The sequence below is a fragment of the Hyla sarda genome, chromosome 7 (assembly GCF_029499605.1).
Source record: "Hyla sarda isolate aHylSar1 chromosome 7, aHylSar1.hap1, whole genome shotgun sequence".
Lineage (NCBI taxonomy): Eukaryota > Metazoa > Chordata > Amphibia > Anura > Hylidae > Hyla > Hyla sarda.
The window spans coordinates 57,058,217-57,077,405 of record NC_079195.1 but is presented as its reverse complement, the minus strand read 5'-3'; the positions used below and the strand labels follow the sequence as shown (position 1 = coordinate 57,077,405).

At 45.4% G+C, this 19,189-nt stretch overlaps 1 long non-coding RNA gene across 1 annotated transcript in view; it reads left to right on the top strand.

Annotated features, from left to right (window-relative positions):
- The first annotated feature begins 941 nt into the window (after window positions 1-941).
- The window catches only part of LOC130281671 (uncharacterized), a 21,791-nt gene continuing 3,543 nt past the window's right edge, over window positions 942-19,189 (top strand). Inside the window, exons 1-3 of the long non-coding RNA XR_008846073.1 lie at window positions 942-1,124; window positions 11,817-11,952; window positions 15,673-15,833. This is a non-coding gene — a long non-coding RNA (uncharacterized LOC130281671). The remainder of the gene's footprint in view (window positions 1,125-11,816; window positions 11,953-15,672; window positions 15,834-19,189) is intronic.

The following is a 19,189-nucleotide window of genomic DNA, read 5'->3' as shown; positions in this document are numbered from 1 at the left end:
GGCATGCTGGGAGTTGTAGTTCTGTAACATCTGTCCCTTCAGATTTTGCAATTTTCATGAAATTTTTGAAAATTGCTGCTCTACTTTGAAGCCCTCTAATTTTTTCAAAAAGTAAAAATATGTCCATTTTATGATGCCAACATAAAGTAGACATATTGTATTCGTGAAAAAAAATTTAATTTATTTGGAATATCCATTTTCCTTACAAGCAGAGAGCTTCAAAGTAAAAAAAAAATGCAAAAGTTTCATGAAATTTTGGGATTTTTCACCAAGAAAGGATGCAAGCAACAACGAAAATTTACCACCAAAATAAAGTAGAATATGTCACAAAAAAAAACACTCAGAATCAGAATATTCGGTAAAAGCGTTTTAGTTATTAACGCTTAAAGTGACGGTGGTCAGAATTGCGAAAAAGGTCTCAGTCCTTAAGGGGTTAATGTACATGTTTTATACAATTGAAAAGTTGTAAAAGTATATGCTAAAGTTGCGCACTGCTGTATGCGCTTATTCACAATGTTTAATATATGGTAACGGATTCTAAAATAGATCCATCCTGCTGTATGACATAAAGCAGAAGCAGTTTCCCATTGGCTTACATTACATTACATTACATTACATTACATTACATTACATTACATTACATTACATTACATTACATTACATTACATTACATTATATTATATTATATTACATTATATTACATTACATTACATTATATTATATTACATTACATTACATTATAAAAGGAAAAACAAAAATAAATGTCTTCAGCAGATACATTCGGGGGTGACCACATTTTTGCAGTTATAATTAAACCGACTGTAAAACAAAGACAACACAGAGAGAGGGTTATAAATCCTGTCCAGAGGAGAAGTTGCTGAGTTGCCCCTAGCAACCAATCAGATCACTTCTTTCATTGGTTGCTATGGGCAACTCGGCAACATTCCTCTGGACAGGTTTTGGTAAATCTCCCCCTATGTCACACTGTTTGCTGCACCATAGAAATATGTCCAGCACTGAAAGGGTGCATGTGATTCCAGCTCTGGAGGGGGCAGGGACAATTAAGGATCCTTAAATACAGCTGCTCCAGTGCAGCTCAGGTTACCTGCTGGAGATGAGGACAGGTGAGCACTAAACTTTTGGAGGGAAGTTGCAGGAAGTGTTTGTGGACAAAGTGACTGTTGGGGTGTAATTGGGCGGGGGACACTCTCAGCGTTTTCTGTGCGTTCCTGCACCTCCATGTGGAATTGGTGATGGGCACATTGGCCCCTGATCCCCAGGTGTTTGGTGCACATTGTATTGGCGGCCATGTTCTCAGCTGCCCCTTACTCGGTCCTTGTGCTCCGCTGTGGGTGGACATTTTCTGTGCAGACCCTAACACCGTGTGAATGTAGCCTAAGGCAGTGTTTCCCAACCAGAGTGCCTCCAGCTGTTGCAAAACTACAATTCCCAGCATGCCTGTCTACAGCAGTGTTTCCCACCTAGGGTGCCTCCAGCTGTTGCAAAACTACAACTCCCAGCATGTCTGGGCAATCCGGTAGTTGTAGCTTTGCAACAGCTGGCGACACCCTAGTTGGCAAACACTGGTGTGTGGTTGTGTATATATATATATATATAATTATATACACACTTAGTACTAATGCACCTGAATGCTCATACCTCCCAACCGGCCCGGATCCGGCGGGACATTCCCGTTTTCGGGGTCATGTCCCGCTGTCCCGGAACGGCCCCCACATGTCCCGCTACTTTCCGGTGTGAGGGGAGATTTCCGGTTCGGTTTCTTCATGGGTTCGGAAATGTCACCTCACACCGGCTCTACAAGCAAACACTGCAGAGAGACACAACACATTCCTCACAGAGAAGGGGAGGCAGGTCACATGATCGTTCAGTGACCAATCAGGAAGCAGCACCACCAGTACACCAGGGCCTCTAGTGTTCGCCTGTGTGCTCCACCAGAACAAGAGGCTGAGACCCTGCTGGCAGGACATTCATCAGGGGAGTACAGGCAGCAGGGGCCAAATGTCTGCAGGATGCTAGGAGAGCCTTATGCTTGGTGAGATGATCTGCAGGATGCTATGTGCACTTTGGGGGAGATGATCTGCAGGATGCTAGGAGAGCCTTATGCTTGGTGAGATGATCTGCAGGATGCTATGTGCCTTTTTATGTCTGGTGAGATGATCTGCAGAATGCTATGTGCCTTTTTATGTCTGTTGAGATGATCTGCAGAATGCTGTGTGCACTTTGTCTAGTGAGATGATCTGCAGGATTCTATGTGCCTTTTTATGTCTGGTGAGATGATCTGCAGGATGCTATGTGCCTTTTTATGTCTGGTGAGATGATCTGCAGGATGCTATGTGCCTTTTTATGTCTGGTGAGATGATCTGCAGGATGCTATGTGCCTTTTTATGTCTGGTGAGATGATCTGCAGAATGCTATGTGCCTTTTTATGTCTGGTGAGATGATCTGCAGGATGCTATGTGCCTTTTTATGTCTGGTGAGATGATCTGCAGGATGCTATGTGCCTTTTTATGTCTGGTGAGATGATCTGCAGGATGCTATGTGCCTTTTTATGTCTGGTGAGATGATCTGCAGAATGCTATGTGCCTTTTTATGTCTGGTGAGATGATCTGCAGAATGCTATGTGCCTTTTTATGTCTGGTGCGATGATCTGCAGGATGCTATGTGCCTTTTTATGTCTGGTGAGATGATCTGCAGGATGCTATGTGCCTCTTTATGTCTGGTGAGATGAGCTGCAGGATGCTATGTGCCTTTTTTTTGTCTGGTGCGATGATCTGCAGGATGCTATGTGCCTTTTTATGTCTGTTGAGATGATCTGCAGGATGCTATGTGCACTCTGTCTGGTGAGATGATCTGCAGGATGCTATGTGCCTTTTTATGTCTGGTGAGATGATCTGCAGGATGCTATGTGCCTTTTTATGTCTGGTGAGATGATCTGCAGGATGCTATGTGCCTTTCTATGTCTGGTGAGATGATCTGCAGGATGCTATGTGCCTTTTTATGTCTGTTGAGATGATCTGCAGGATGCTATGTGCCTTTTTATGTCTGTTGAGATGATCTGCAGGATGCTATGTGCCTTTTTATGTCTGGTGAGATGATCTGCAGGATGCTATGTGCACTCTGTCTGGTGAGATGATCTGCAGGATGCTATGTGCCTTTTTATGTCTGGTGAGATGATCTGCAGGATGCTATGTGCCTTTTTATGTCTGGTGAGATGATCTGCAGGATGCTATGTGCCTTTTTATGTCTGGTGAGATGATCTGCAGGATGCTATGTGCCTTTCTATGTCTGGTGAGATGATCTGCAGGATGCTATGTGCCTTTTTATGTCTGTTGAGATGATCTGCAGGATGCTATGTGCCTTTTTATGTCTGTTGAGATGATCTGCAGGATGCTATGTGCCTTTTTATGTCTGGTGAGATGATCTGCAGGATGCTATGTGCCTTTTATGTCTGGTGAGATGATCTGCAGGATGCTATGTGCCTTTTATGTCTGGTGAGATGATCTGCAGGATGCTATGTGCCTTTTTATGTCTGGTGAGATGATCTGCAGGATGCTATGTGCCTTTCTATGTCTGGTGAGATGTACAGCAGATAATTGCTGGAAGGATTAAGATTATCAAATAGAAGTCATTTACAGATCTGTTTCTTACTGGTACCAGTTCATTTAAAAAAAAAAGTTTTCCGCCAGAGTACCACTTTAACCCCTTAACGACAAGCACCATATCCCCTAGGGAGTTCCTGAGACACTTCCCTCACCCCCCACCCTGTCGGTGATCGCCATGATTCTTTGGTCATTTTATTTGCGGGCGATGGGCAGCAGGTGGCGGTTACCGGGTGGTGATCCTGTGTGACAGGCGGCAGAGGGCTCCTGTGCGGCGGCGATTGCTGTGAGTTTGCTGTTTGGGGTACAACTTCCAGCATGCCCAGACAGCTTGTGGAGGGCCACAGTTTGGAAGCCACTGTGCAGTGGTCTCCAAACTGTGCCTTTCCAGATGTTGCAAAACTACAACTCCCAGCATGCCTGGACAGTCTCGGCATGCTGGGAGTTGTAGTTTTGCCACATCTGGAAGGGCACAGTTGAGACCACTATATAGTGGTGTCCAAGCTGTAACCATGCAGATGTTGCAAAACTTCAACTGCAAGCATTCGGCAACATCTGAAGTTTTGCAACATCTGGAAGGCCACAGTTTGAAGACATCTACACAGTGGTCTCCAAACTGTTCTCCTCTAGTTGTTGAATAACTACAACTCCCAGTATGCCCTTTGGCTGTCTGGGCTTGCTGGAAGTGGAAGTTGTCGTTTTGCAACAACTGGAGGCACACTGGTTGGGAAACACTGTCTGTTTCCTAACTTAGTGTTTCCCAACCAGTGTGCCTCCAGCTGTTGCAAAACTACAACTCCCAGCATGCACTGACAGACCATGCATGCTGGGAGTTGTATTTTTGCAACAGCTGGAGGTACACTGGTGCGGAAACACGGCAGTAGTCTGTTACCTAACTCAGTGTTTCCCAACCAGTGTGCCTACAGCTGTTGCAGAACTAGACCTCCCAGCATGCACGGTCTGTCAGTGCATATTGGGAGTTGTAGTTTTACAACAGCTGGAGATTTGCCCCCCCCCCCCCCCCATCTGAACAGGATACATTCACACGGGCGGGTTTGCAGCGAGTTTCCCGCTTTAAGTTTGAGCTGCGGCAAAGTTTCCTGTGAACCTGGCCGTGTGAATGTCCCCTAAAAAAACAAACCACTACACTACACAAAATAGAGTATAACATTACATATATACACACCCTTACACTGTGGTGCCAAACACTAAAATGCTGGTGTTTTCATTTTCACAAGGGGTAATAGGAAAAAATGTTTGGATGTAAAGTGCGCTTCAGGCGCACTACAGGGAGAGAAGGAGCGCCATTGGGCTTTTGTAGAGAGACTTTGTTTGGAATAGAAGTCGGGGGCCATGTGTGTTTACAACGCCCCCATAGTGCCAGAACAGTGGAACATGTGACCCCATTTTGGAAACTACATCCCTCACGGGGTGCAGTGAGGGATGCAGTGAGCATTTACGCTCCAAAGGTGTCTGACAGATTTTTGGAACAGTGGTCCGTGAAAATGAAAAATTTTATTTTTCATTTGCACAGCCCACTGTTCCAAAGATCTGTCAAACTCCAGTGGGGTGTAAATGCTCACTGCACCCCTTATTACATTACATTCCGTGAGGGTGCAGTTTTGTGATTTTTCACGTCCAGCTTTAGTGAAAATTTGTCAAAAACCTGTAGGGTGTTAAGGCTCACTGTACCCCTTGTTGCGTTCCTTGAAGCTAGAGATGAGCGAATTTACAGTAAATTCGATTCGTCACGAACTTCTCGGCTCGGCAGTTGATGACTTTTCCTGCATAAATGAGTTCAGTTTTCAGGTGCTCCGGTGGGCTGGAAAAGGTGGATACAGTCCTAGGAAAGAGTCTCCTAGGACTGTATCCACCTTTTCCAGCCGAGCGGAGCACCTGAAGGATGAACTAATTTACGCAGGAAAAGTCATCAACTGCCGAGCCGAGAAGTTCGTGATGAATCGAATTTACTGTAAGTTCGCTCATCTCTACTTGAAGCGTATAGTTTCCCAAATAGTAAGCCATGTGTTTTTTTTTTTTGGCTGTTTTGGCACCATGGGGGCTTCCTAAATGAGACATTAGGGCTGGGCGGTATACCGGTTCATACCGAATACCGATTTTTTTTATTGTGCTGCACGATATGAATTTTCCCCCATACCGCAATACCGGTTGGGCCCCTCCCTCTCGGGAATGTATTATCAGCCCAGCGCAGCACTGTCCCCACATCGGGGAACCAACCCTATGTTACCCGCCAGCGCTGTTCTGCCCCCCCCCCCCCCCAATTAATAATCAGCCCAGCGGGGTACTACTCACAGATCTCAAGCACTGCCCTCCTCCTCTTTGTTGGGGGCCGCCGGCGATGGAACTCACTGTACGCCAGTGGTCTCCAACCTGCGGACCCCCAGCTGTTGCAAAACTACAACTCCCAGCATGCCCCAGCCAACGGAGTTGTAGTTTTGCAACAGCTGGAGGTCCGCAGGTTGGAGACCACTGGCGTACAGCGAGTTCCCTATGCCCGGGCTGTAAAAGATACAGAAAATTTACTTTTAACTCGCCCACCTCGGCCACATGCTGGGGACGGGGAAGGACAGCCGTCAGCCTATCACCGGCAGGAGTGATGCCCCGGCCAGTGATAGGCTGAGCCCACTGTCATATAAAAAGCTGTCGGTGAGTTCCATCGCCGACGGCCCCCAACAAAGAGGAGGGCAGTGCTTGACATCTGTGAGCAGTACCCCGCTGGGCTAATCATTAATCTGGTCACATGATTTGGGGGGGAAGCCGAACACTGCGCACGGGTCACATGATTGGGGCGTGGGGGCAGAACAGCGCTGGCGGGTCACATGATTTTTGGGGGGGTGAAAATACCGTTATATACACCGTGGAACTGCAGTAAGTAAAAAAAAATACCGTGATACACATATTTGGTCATACCGCCCAGCCCTATGAGACATGCCCCCAAAAACCATTTCAGCAAAATTTGCTTTCTAAAAGCCCAATGTTGCTCCTTCCCTTCTGAGCCCTCTAGTGCACACGCAGAGCACTTTTTATCCACATATGGGGTATTTCTGTACTGGAGAGAAAAGGGGTTACAAATTTTGGGGTATGTTTTCGCCTATTACACCTTGTGAAAAGGAAAAATTTGGGGGAACATCTGCATTTTAAAGAAAAAAATAAAATTTTTCATTTTCACGTCCAACTTTAACAAAAGTTTGTCAATCACCTGTGGGGTGTTAAAGGGGTACTCCTGTGGAAAACTTTTATTTATTTATTTATTTTTTTAATCAACTGGTGCTAGAAAGTTAAACAGATTTGTAAATTACTTCTATTAAAAAAATCTTAACCTCTTAAGGACCCAGGACGTATGAGTACGTCCTGGGTCCCGGTCCTGCGATGTAACGCGGGGTCACACGGTGACCCCGCATTATATGGCGGCGGGCCCGGCGTCATAGTGAAGCCGCGACCCGCCTCTAATAGCGCGCGGCACTGATCGCTGTGCCGCGCGCTATTAACCCTTTAGCTGAGCCGCGCGGCTAAAAACGAAAGTAAAATGTGCCGGTTAGCTCAGGGAGCTGTTCGGGATCGCCGCAGTATAATCGCGGCATCCCGAACAGCTGTAACACAGGAGGACGTCTTCTTACCTTCTCCTGCACTGTCCGATCGCCGAATGAATGCTTCAAGCCTGAGATCCAGGCTTGAGCATTCAATCGCCGAAAACACTGATTGATCCATTCCTATGGAGATGGATCAATCAGTGTAAAAGATCAGTAAATGCAATGTTATAGCCCCTTATGGGAGCTATAATATTGTATAAGAAAAGTGTAAAAAAATCATTAACCCTTTCAATTATCCCTTCCCCTAATAAAAGTTTGAATCACCCGGCATTTCCAAAAATATAAAAAACATTATGTAAATAATAATAAAAATAAACATATGTGGTATCGCCGCGTGCGGAAATGTTCGAATTATAAAAATATACCACTTTTTAAACCGCTCATTCAATGGCGTACGCGCAAAAAAAATCCAAAGTCCAAAATAGCGCATTTTTGATCACTTTTTATACCACAAAAAAGTGAATAAAAAGTGATCAAAAAGTCTGAGCAGAACAAAAATGGTACCGCTAAAAACTTCAGATGACGGCGCAAAAAATGAGTCATCAAAGCGCCCTGAACACAGAAAAATAAAAAAGTTATAGGGGTCAAAAGATGACCATTTTAAACGTATACATTTTCCTGCATGTATTCATGATTTTTTTCGGAAGTGATACAAATTCAAACCTATATAATTAGGGGATCATTTTAACCGTATGGACCTACAGAATAAAGATAAGGTATCATTTTTGACAAAAAAATGTACTGCGTAAAAACAGAAGCCCCCAAAACTTACAAAATAGTGTTTTTTCATCAATTTTGTCGCACATTGATTTTTTTTCCCGTTTCACAGTAGATTTTGGGGTAAAATGTCATTACAAAGTAGAATTAGTGACGCAAAAATTAAGCCATTATATATAATTTTAGGTGAAAATTTTTAAGAGTTATGATTTTTTAAAGTTAAGGAGGAAAAATTGAAAATGAAAAAACGGAAAAAGCCCGGGTCCTTAAGGGGTTAATCCTTTCAGTACTTTTTAGGGGCTATATACTACAGAGGAAATGCTTTACTTTTTAGATTTTTCTGATGTCACGACCACAGTGCTCTCTGCTGACCTCTGCTGTCCATTTTAGGACGCGACCACCAATAGCAGATCGGGGGCGGGGGGGGGGTTTACTTTCGTTTTCCCCGTCCTGCAGTCCCACAATAGGCTGGGCAGGACGGGGGACCGGCGCTGAAGATCCACTTACCGATCCGGGCGGGTGACGGAGATCGGCGGGCGGCGATAACGTGCGGCTGGATCCGACGGAAGTCGGTGAGTTGCCTAGCAACATCTGGAGGGTACAGTTTGAGACCATTATACAGTGGTGTAAAATGGCCTGGTCCTTAAGGGGTTAAGGCTCCCTGTACCCCTTGTTACGTTTCTTGATGGGTGTAGTTTCCCATACAGTGTGCAATGTGGGTGTTTTTTTTTTTTTTTTTTTTATCTTGCACCATGGGGCTTCCTAAAAGCGATATGCCCCCCCAAAAACCATTTCAGCAAAATTCGCTCTCCAAAATCCCATTGTCGCTCCTTCCCCTAGTGCACCCACAGAGCACTTTACATCCATATATGAGGTATTTTCTTACTCGAGAGAAAGTAGGTTACAAATTTTAGGGGGCTTTTTCTCCTTTTACCCCGTGTAAAAAAAACAAAAACAAATATATATATATATATATATATATATATATATATATATATATATATATATATATATTAGTCTACAAGAACATGTTAGTGTAAAAAATGAAGATTGTGAATTGTTGCCTCCATTTTGCTGCTATTCCTGTGAAACACCTAAAGGGTTAACAAACTTTCTGAATGTCATTTTGAATACTTTGAGGGGTGCAGTTTCTATAATTGGTCAATGATGGGGTATTTCTTACAGAAAGGCCCCTCAAATCCACTTCAAACTTAACTGACCCCTGAAAAATTCAGATTTGGAATTTTTCGTGAAAATTTGGAAAATTGCTGCTATACTCTGAAGTCCTCTAATGGGTTCAAAAAGTAAGAACATGTCAACTTTATGCTGCAAACATAAAGTAGACATATTGTATATGTTAATCAATTTATAATTTATTTGGCCTGTCCATTTTCCTTACAAGCAGTGAGTTTCAAAGTAAAAAAAATGCTAAATTTTCAAATGTTTCCTGAAATTTTAGCATTTTTCACCAAGAAATGATGCAATTATCCATGACAATTTACCACTAACATAAAGTAGAATATGTCACCAAAAAACTCTCAGAATCAAATTCATAAGTTAAAGCATCCCAGATTTATTAATGCTTAAAGTGACAGTGGTCAGATTTGCAAAGAACGACTGCGCCTTTAACCCATTAAGGATGCAACCCTTTTTCGCAATTCTGACCACCGTTGCTTTACGCATTAATAACTCTAAAACGCTTTTACCGAATATTCTGATTCTGAGAGTTTTTTCGTAACATATTCTACTTTATTTTGGTGGTAAATTTTCGTCGTTACTTGCATCTTTTTTGGGTGAAAAATCCCCAAATTTCATGAAATTTTTGAAAATCCTACATTTTTCTAACTTTGAAGCTCTCTGCTTGTAAGGAAAATGGATATTCTAAATACATTTTATTTTTATTTACAAATACAATATGTCCACTTTATGTTGCCATTATAAAATGGACATATTTTAACTTTTTGAAAAAGTTAGAGGGCTTCAAAGTAGAGCAGCAATTTTCAAAAATGTCATGAAAATTGCAAAATTTGAAGGGACAGATGTTACAGAACTACAACTCCCTGGGCAGTCTAGGCATGATAAGAGTTGTAGTTTGGCAACATCTGGATGGCTACCGTCAGCAATAATAGCCGACATGTGGCGATCGCTGCAGGTTTGAGACCACTGCTTTACGCTGTATCCCTATGCCCGGGCTGCAAAAGATAAAGAAAATAAACTTTAACTCGCCTACGTCGGCCTTACGCTGGGGACTGGAACGTCGGACAGCCATCAGCCTATCACCGACCGGAAAGATGTCCCACCCGGCCAGTGATAGGCTGAGCCCACTGTCATGTAAGGAGCTCTGGCCGGCTTCTTACATGACAGTACGTTTACCCTATCACTGGGCGGGGCATCGCTCCCGCCGGCGATAGGCTGACGGCTGTCCAACGTTCCCATTCCCAGCGTGAGGCCGACGTAGGTAAGTTAAAGTTTATTTTCTTTTATCTTTTGCAGCCCGGGCATAGGGATACAGCGTACAGCAGTGGTCTCAAACCTGCGGACCTCCAGCTGTTGCAAAACTACAACTCCCAGCATGCCCGGACAGACCACTGGCATACAGTGAGTTCCAGCGCCGGTGGCCCCCAACAAAGAGGAGGAAGGCAGTGCTTGCAGATGACATATGTGAGTAGTACCCCGCTGGGCTGATAGTTAATTGGGGGAAGAGAGCAGAACAGAGCTTGCGGGTTACATGATTTGGTGGTGGGGGGGGGGCAAAACAGCGCTGGCGGGTCACATATTAGTTCCCGATGTGGGGACAGCGCTGGGCTGATAATTCATTCCCAAGGAGGAGGGGCCCAACCGGTATTGCGGTATGGGAAAAATTCATATCGTGCAGCACAAAACTTATTTGGTCATACCGCCCAGCTCTATTACAAAGTACAATTGGTGGCGCAAAAAATAAACCCTCATGAGTCTAAGTGCAAAATTGAAAGCGTTGTGATTTTTAGAAGGTGATGAGGAAAAGTGGAAAAACCCGTGGTTAAAGGATTACTCCGCTCCTCAGCGTCCGGAACTCAATGTTCCGAATGCTGGGTGCGGGCTTCCGTGTTCACGCCCGCCCCCTCGTGACATCACGCCCAGCCCCCACAATGAAAGTCTATGGGAAGGGGGCGTGATGGCCGTCACTCCCCCTCCCATAGACTTGCATCGAGGTGGCGGGACTTGTCGTGGCGGGGCGTAACGTCACGAGGGGTCACCCAGCGTTTGGAACATTGAGTAACCCTTTAAGGCCTTAGGTTCCCACATGCTGATACGCACAGCAATATCGCTTGGACATTGGTGAATCAATGAGAGAAAGGATACAGCTGTATGCTACTACACCGCAATGTCAGCGTGCATACAACGACTCGCAGGCCCACAGTGTGGTTGCTCGGAGAGGCGGATTGCTGCTGAGAGCAGGCTGGGGGGGTGGGGGGTTCACACAATATGGGTCACGTCACTGGCGGATCCGCAGCTACTGGCGGATCTGCTACGTTTGATCCTACCCTTTAAAGAAGTGTGAGTTTTGAAGGAGACTAGGCGTGGTTAGGGGTGTGGCTGAGGGCGTGGCTTGTGCCTCTTTGCTCTGAGCAAAAGTTGCGTGGTATTAATGTGTTTATTTATTTTTGTATGGTATTCTAGAAGTAGTAATGGGTTCATTTCTAGATTGCACAAGTTGCACAGTAGATGCTTTATCTTCACCACCCCTGAAAATGCCAAAAAACGCGGTTAGCAATGTCCTAGTTTCCCAGTTTCTGCCACAATGGGAGAAAATTTCTGCAAGCCACTGGGTATTAGCTACAATAAAATATGGTTTAAAAATTATTTTTTCATGTCTCCCGTCCTCCAGGTTTGTTCAAGCAGATCTCCAAATATTTCCAGAAAAGCAAGCTGCCATGGAAAAATAATTATTCTCCCTTCTATAGAAAGGAGTTCTGACTTGGGTTCCGGAGCGGGGCCGTAGTTACTATTCGACCCTCTTCTTGGTAAGAAGAGAAGAACAAGGGAACAAGACATTATGATATTTCCGTATCTAGAAGAGTACAAGAGATCTTACTGAAGTTAGGCCAGGAAGGGAACCTAGAGAAATCCCAGCTAGTTTCTTCCCAAATATGCCTCTTTCTAGGGATAGGGCTGGATTCTACCAGCCAAATCTCCTTTCTTCCTCAGTCTAAAGTAGCTCTGGTTAAGAGGGTTTCTCAGTTGTTAGAACCGAGGGAGATTTCAGTACTGTTGGGTATGTCAGTTCTGGGCCTGTTAACCTCCTGTATCCCGGCGGTTCAATGGGCTCAGTATCATTCAAAGAGGTTGCAGGAGCAGATTCTGAGCCAGTGGGACAGAGCTTCCGATTCATTAGACAATCAGTCCTCTCAGACCAAGTAAGGCTGCTTTCACACTATAATAACGGATGAATGCTCAATCGTCCATTTTCTGTGTAAAAATGGATGAAATAACGGTGCTAACGGCTGAATAAATATTCATCCATTAAGACCCATTAGAACATCCCTCATGTATGGCCGTAACCCTCTGCCTACAGACTCCCACTGCCGGGACCACTACTACTCCCATCATGGAACAGACTTGTTTCCATGATGGGAGTAGTAATTCCCCAGCTGCGGGAGTCTGGTGGTGGCTGGGGAGGCTACATTAGTGTTTGTACTGCTACCTCCATCATTGAACAGAGTCTGTTCCATGATGGGGGGTTGTAGTACAGGGGCTGAGGGATTGATCGCACCGGGTCTCACTTCTGGGGAGGGCTAGATACTGTATATAGGCTATATGTCTGCCCCCCCCCCCCGCAGCGCTATATATCTGCCCCCCACAGCGCTTTAAATATACATATGGCCCCCGCTGCCACTCACAATGTTCATAAAAAAAAAACCTGTGGAGAGCGCTGATTGGCTCCTCAGTACCGGCCATTAAGGGCTCCCCGTGGAGGATTCAAAAATGAAAGTTAAAGCACACCATACATTGCAGGGTTGCGGAGCATGCCGCCCGCTCCCCTGCTTAATAATTTCGGATGGCATCGCATCTCAGAAGTGAAACCCAGTGCGATCAATCCCTCAGCCCCTGTACTACAACCCCCATTATGAAACGCTCTGTTCCATGATTGGGGTAATAGTACAAACACTAATATAGTCTGCAGACTCCCATAGCCAGGGAATTACTACTCCATCATGGAAACAAGTCTGTTCCGTGATGGGAGTAGGAGTAGTCCCTCAGCACTGCAGGAGTCTGCTGATGGATATTATAAACCAGGTGCAAATGGATGACATAAAGGCTCTTCCGTTTGCCATAGACTTTAATGTTAAAAATAACGGCCGTTAGTTTATCTATTTCTTGTGACGGAAGAAAAATTTGTGCATGTTCCGTTAATTCTTCCTTCACAACGAACGTCTGTCTACATGGGTGACAGAAGGGGGTGGGGGTGTAGAGGATTGGACATGGGTGACAGAGGTGGACGGGGGGCATAGGCTGTGAAAGGGGTGGACAGGAGGGACAAGGTGGTAACACAGGGGTGACAAAGGGACAGGGGTAAATAGTGGGTGTGACATTGGTGATTGGGGGAGGTTGCTTGAGGGGTGGTGAACATGGGTGACAGGGGCGGACAAGGTGGATGACGGGAAAGGGGGTAACAGAGGGGTGCCAATGTGGGTGGACAGGGGTAACAGAGGGGAGAGGGTGCATTACCTTAATTAAGATGAGCTGAGCCGTCGTTCTGCGTGGGGCCAGGAAGAATCAGGCGGGCTGAGAAGAATCGTGGGTGGGAAGATAGTCCGGGGACGGCGCACCATCCCCTGCATTTATCCTCTTCCTGGCCTGCGTGCCTGTGACTCACTGATGGCACCACAGGGGGGAGGAGGACGCTGGTACACAGTGCGCACGTACACGCAATGTGCTCGCAGGCTTCCCTTCCCCTCTGCGCCGCCGTGATTCACAGGCGCGCAGGCTGGGGCGAGAGGTTTATAAATAAATAATAAATTACCTGCTGGAGCCTGCAGAACCCCTGGCAGTTCTCAATGGAACACCGGTTGGGAATCACTGTGGTTATCTCTTATCTGGATTCCAACGTTTCAACCCGGCGTAAAAGTGGCCCAGCTTGTGCTGCGTGAAACTAAATGTACAAAATGGATAGAGTAATGTCACAGGCATTACTACTTGGCCATAATATAACACCAATACTGCACAAGCATAAACCAAAATTTGATTTTGTGTTCCCCATATGTGTAACCTAGGAGGCTATGTGTTGACAACTGCCCATTGTGATTTCCTCTTGAAACGCTTTAGCAAATGATGAAAACTACCATCTTTTTCTAGATACTGTAATGGGTAATGCAGCAAGATGCTTTACCATTACTTATTCATAGATTGAACATATAGTTGTATATTCCATGGTTTACTCCGTGTGGAAATGAAGTTAGTTTTTCACACCGGTTTTTATTTTTATTAAATTTTTTTTAAATGCCACTGCAGTTTTTGAGCCAAAGCCAGAAGTGGATTCAAAGGAATGGGAAATATAAAGCTCGAACTTATACTTCTCCTTCAAATGGGTTCACTTCAGGCTTAATCTCAAAAACTGTACTGTCAGTCCCCCCCCCCCCCCCAAAAAAAAATATATTGATTTTAAAAAGTGCGGAAACTTAGACTTATTCAGACCATGGGCGTCCGTCCAAATAGACATGCCAGTGCTAGGACCGCATGTGAATGCACAATCTTATACATGGATATGCATTCGGTGCTGGATAGGTATAAAAAATGCACTGGTTGATTCTCTATGTAGACACAGAATTTTGTTGTCAACTGTTTATGGCATGAAAATTCATATTTCAAAGTTGCGAACATAACCTAATAGTAAACTTCCATATGTGGTGCACAATGCCTACCAGCCAAACACACGTTAGGCTGGGTTCACACCACGTTTTGTTAAATACGGTCCCCGTATACGGCTGGGAGGAGGGGGGCGGGGCTTAATCGCGGCGCCCGCACTCAGCCGTATTCGGGAACCGTATTTAATGTATGTCTATGAGCCGACCGGAGTGAACCGCAGCCTCTGGTCGGCTTCGTTTTTGGCCGTATGCGGTTTCCCAACTGTAGGCAAAAACGCGGTCAACCACGTTTTTGCCTGCGGTTGGGAAACCGCATACGGACGAAAACGAAGCCGACTGGAGGCTGCGGTTCACTCCGGTCTGCTCATAGACATACATTAAATACGGTTCCCGAATACGGCTGAGTGCGGGCGCCGCGATTAAACCCCGCCCCCCTCCTCCCAGGCGTATACGGGAACCGTATTTAACAAAACGTGGTGTGCACCCAGCCTTACCTCCCCTGGGTAGTCTTTAAAAGTGTACACTATCCCTGGCCTGGCTTTTATACCTCGTCAAAATGCATCTGCTATTCTATCTTTACCCCACTATCTGATTTCAAAACTTTATTGGTTCCCAGTAATCTCGCTAGTGTGGTATGTAGAGAATTGCTGGGTCATAACAAAACTATATTCCACAAGAAATGGTTATTGTGGCCCTGGAGACAATTTATCAGATTTTCCTGTATGTGTTGTTGTTGCCCTTATCAAACACAACCTCACGTAACAAGTAATCAAAGTCCGAGTATTACATACATTTTCCATAAGCAATGGATAACTTCATTTATAATTTGATCATGCAGAGATATCCACAAATTCTTTACTTTTTTTATTGAATTATCAGTATGCCTTCTTGCATAATAAAGGATTGCTCTACAAAATGGCGCAAAAAAGACACCTCAGTGGTTATGCACGTCTTCCCAATGCAACGAGAATGCTTGGAAAAAAAAAATGGCTTGAAGACAGCAGGAGGTTCACATCTAATTTGAAGAGATGGTGCAAGAGGTATACAAAGGGAAAGTGCATGACTCCTAAAGAATTTGTGCCTACGGCTGTCCGGGCATGCTGGGAGTTGTAGTTTTGCAACATCTGGAGGTCCGCAGGTTGAAGACCACTGATGAAGGGATTGACAGGTGGGGATGATGACGAAGGCCGCAGTGGTTGTAGTTTTGCAACATCTGGAGGTCCGCAGGTTGAAGACCACTGATGAAGGGATCGACAGGCGGTGTTGATGAAGGGGGTCTGGATGATGACCCTAGGCTTATAGTCGAGTCAATAACTTTTCCTGTTTTTTTGGGGGCTGAAATTAGGGGCCTCGGCTTATATTCGGGTTGGCTTATATTCAAGTGTATGTGTCTGTGTGTATATAATTTATTACAGTGACCCCCCCGACCTACGATGGCCCCGATATATGATCAAATCGACATACGATGGCCTCTCAGAGGCTATCGCATGTCTATGTCAGCATCGACATACGATGCTTTTTTATGTCGGGGCCATCGCATTAAGTGCTATCCGGCAGTGCAAAATGATTAAGCTGCTGCCGGATGGCAGCTTAATGTTCCCCGTGTGGTGCGGTAAGTATTACTTACCCCTCCACAATGCTCCGGGTGCCCTCCGGGTCCAGCGCTGGTCTTCCAGTGTCTTCTCGGCCCTCTCCGATGACGTCAATACGCTGCTGCGCACGTCATCCAATAGGAATGGCGTACGCAGCGGCGTAATGACGTCGCTACACAGGCCCAGTAAGGCCTTGCGGAAGACAGCAGAGGACTGGAGAAGACCAGGAGAGCCCAGCGGAGGCCCGGGGTCACAATCGGGAGCGGCGGGGACAGGTGAGTACAGCTTCCTATACTTTACATTGCACGAATCCCTCAACATACGATGGATTCGACAAACGATGGCTCGTTTGGAACGAATTACCATCGTATATATAAATAAATATTATAATATACATAGATATATACACAGAAGATCATCTTAGACTGCAACCAAATGCGGAACTTATCATCTTTCCACCTCTACCATCAACATCTGGTTAAAGTGTTGCCAGCTACAACTTCATCTGTTTCAGCTTCAACTACTGTTACAGTAACATGTGCACTTACCACCGTGGTTACTTTTACACCAGCTTCATGTCATCCAACAACCAAAACAATTTCCTCGATTCATATAACTACAACAGCTCCAGCCGTTACAGCTTATTGCCTCAAGTTCTACTTCTTCCTTATTGTCTGATTCATTTACCACCGGTGTTGATGATGTTGAGAATCGCTGGACTCTATTGAACACTGATTGGCTTCAACATTTGCTGGACTTCCATCCACTAACCTTCAGGACACATCATTAGAATGCGTGGCAGACCCAGATACTTGTAAGTGCTTCAAAAATGTCAAATTGTAAAAATAAAATATCACACAAATTACAATACAAACAACTGACACATTGTCCTGTTACAATTATCAATATAATTTCTTTTTAACCCCTTAAGGGTGCATTCACACCACGTTTTGTACATACAGGTGCCGGATCCGGTGGGGGCGGAGGGGCAAACCGGGTGCTCCCGTAACCCCACCGGATCAGCCCGTGACTCCATTTACTTTAATGACCCGACCAGAGTCAAACAGTGACTCCGGTCGGCTCAGTTTTGACCCGTATGCGGTTTTGGACCGGACCTAAAACCGTAGTAAACTACAGTTTTAGGTCCAGTCAGGAAACCGCATACGGGTCAAAACTGAGCCGACCGGAGTCACCGTTTGAACCTCGTCGGGTCATTAAAGTAAATGGAGTCACAGGCTGATCCGGGGTACAGGTACAGGAGCGCCCGGTTTGCACCTCCCCCCCCCCCCCCCCCCCCCCCCCCCGCCGGATCCGGCACCCGTATGTACAAAACGTGGTGTGAATTAGGGATCAACTGATTATCGGTATGGCCGATATTATCGGACGATAATCACGATTTTGGGCATTATCGGTATTGGCAATTACCTTGCCGATAATGCCCCCGCACCGCGACCGTCACCCCCTCGACCCACCGCACCCCCGACCCACCGCACTGCGTTGCACCCCCCACCGTGATGCTGGGCCGCACCCCCCACCGTGGATTTTTGCCCATACCGCTATACCGGTCGGGCCCTTCCCCCACCCTCCGAGTCATTAAAAAAATTTAACTTACCTGTAATTGGGGTGGTCCGGGCCATCCATCCTTCCTTCCTGTAGTGTCCGGGGGGCGTTCCGGGTGAAGCGTGAACCGGTCCGGGCTGTCCTTCTCTGGGGTCCTCTTCTCTACTCCGGGCAGGCTCCGGCCTAGTACACTGCATAGACGCCGCTACTCTGTGACGTCAGGTGCGTCGCTGCGCACGGGCGTCACTGCGCAGCGGCGTCTATGCAGCGTACTAAGTCGGAGCCTGCCCGGAGTGGAGAAGATGACCACAGGAGAAGGACAGCCCGGACCGGTTCACTCTTCACCCGGAATGCAGCCGGACACTACAGGAAGGAAGGATGGATGGCCCGGACCACCCTGACAGGTAGGGGAGAGAAGCGGGTGGCGGCGGCCTATGGCCCCGCAAAAGCCACTGCAGATCATTGATTTAAAGCGCCCGCTTTAAATCAATTATCTGCAGCGGTGTCGCAGGGGGTTAAATAGCAGATAACTTATATCGGTATAAGTTATCGGCTATCGGCCCTAACCTGCACCGATTATCGGTATCGGCCCTAAAAAAAACTATATCGGTCGATCCCTAGTGTGAATGCACCCTAAGGATGGATCATTTTCCGTTTTTGCACTTTCATTTTTTTCCTCAAATTTTTAAAATCATAACCCTTTAAGTTTTGGGGGCTTCCGTTTCTACGTAGTGAATTTTATGATAAAAATCTATCTTTATTCTGTAGGTCCATACGAGTAAAATGATATCCTACTTATTTAGGTTTGATTTTTTTGTTTTTACTTCTGGAAAAAATCCTAACTATATGCATGAAAATTTATATGTTTAAAAATGTCCTGTTCTGACACACATAACTTTATTTTTTATTTTTTCACATACAGGGATGTATGAGGGCTCATTTTGTGTGCTGTGATCTGAAGTTTTTACCATTTTTGTTTTGATGGGACTTTGATCGCCTTTTATTCATTTTTTTATGGTGTAAAATATTGACCAAAAATACTTTTGGACTTTGCAATTTTTTTACGTCTACGCCATTGACCGTGCGGTTTAATTAACAGTATAATTTTATATTTCGGACATTTACGCGTGCGGCGATACCACATATGTTTATTTATATATATATATATATATATATATATATATATAAATAAATACATTTTGTTTGTTTTTCTCAAATGGGAAAAGAGGGGTGATAGATTTATT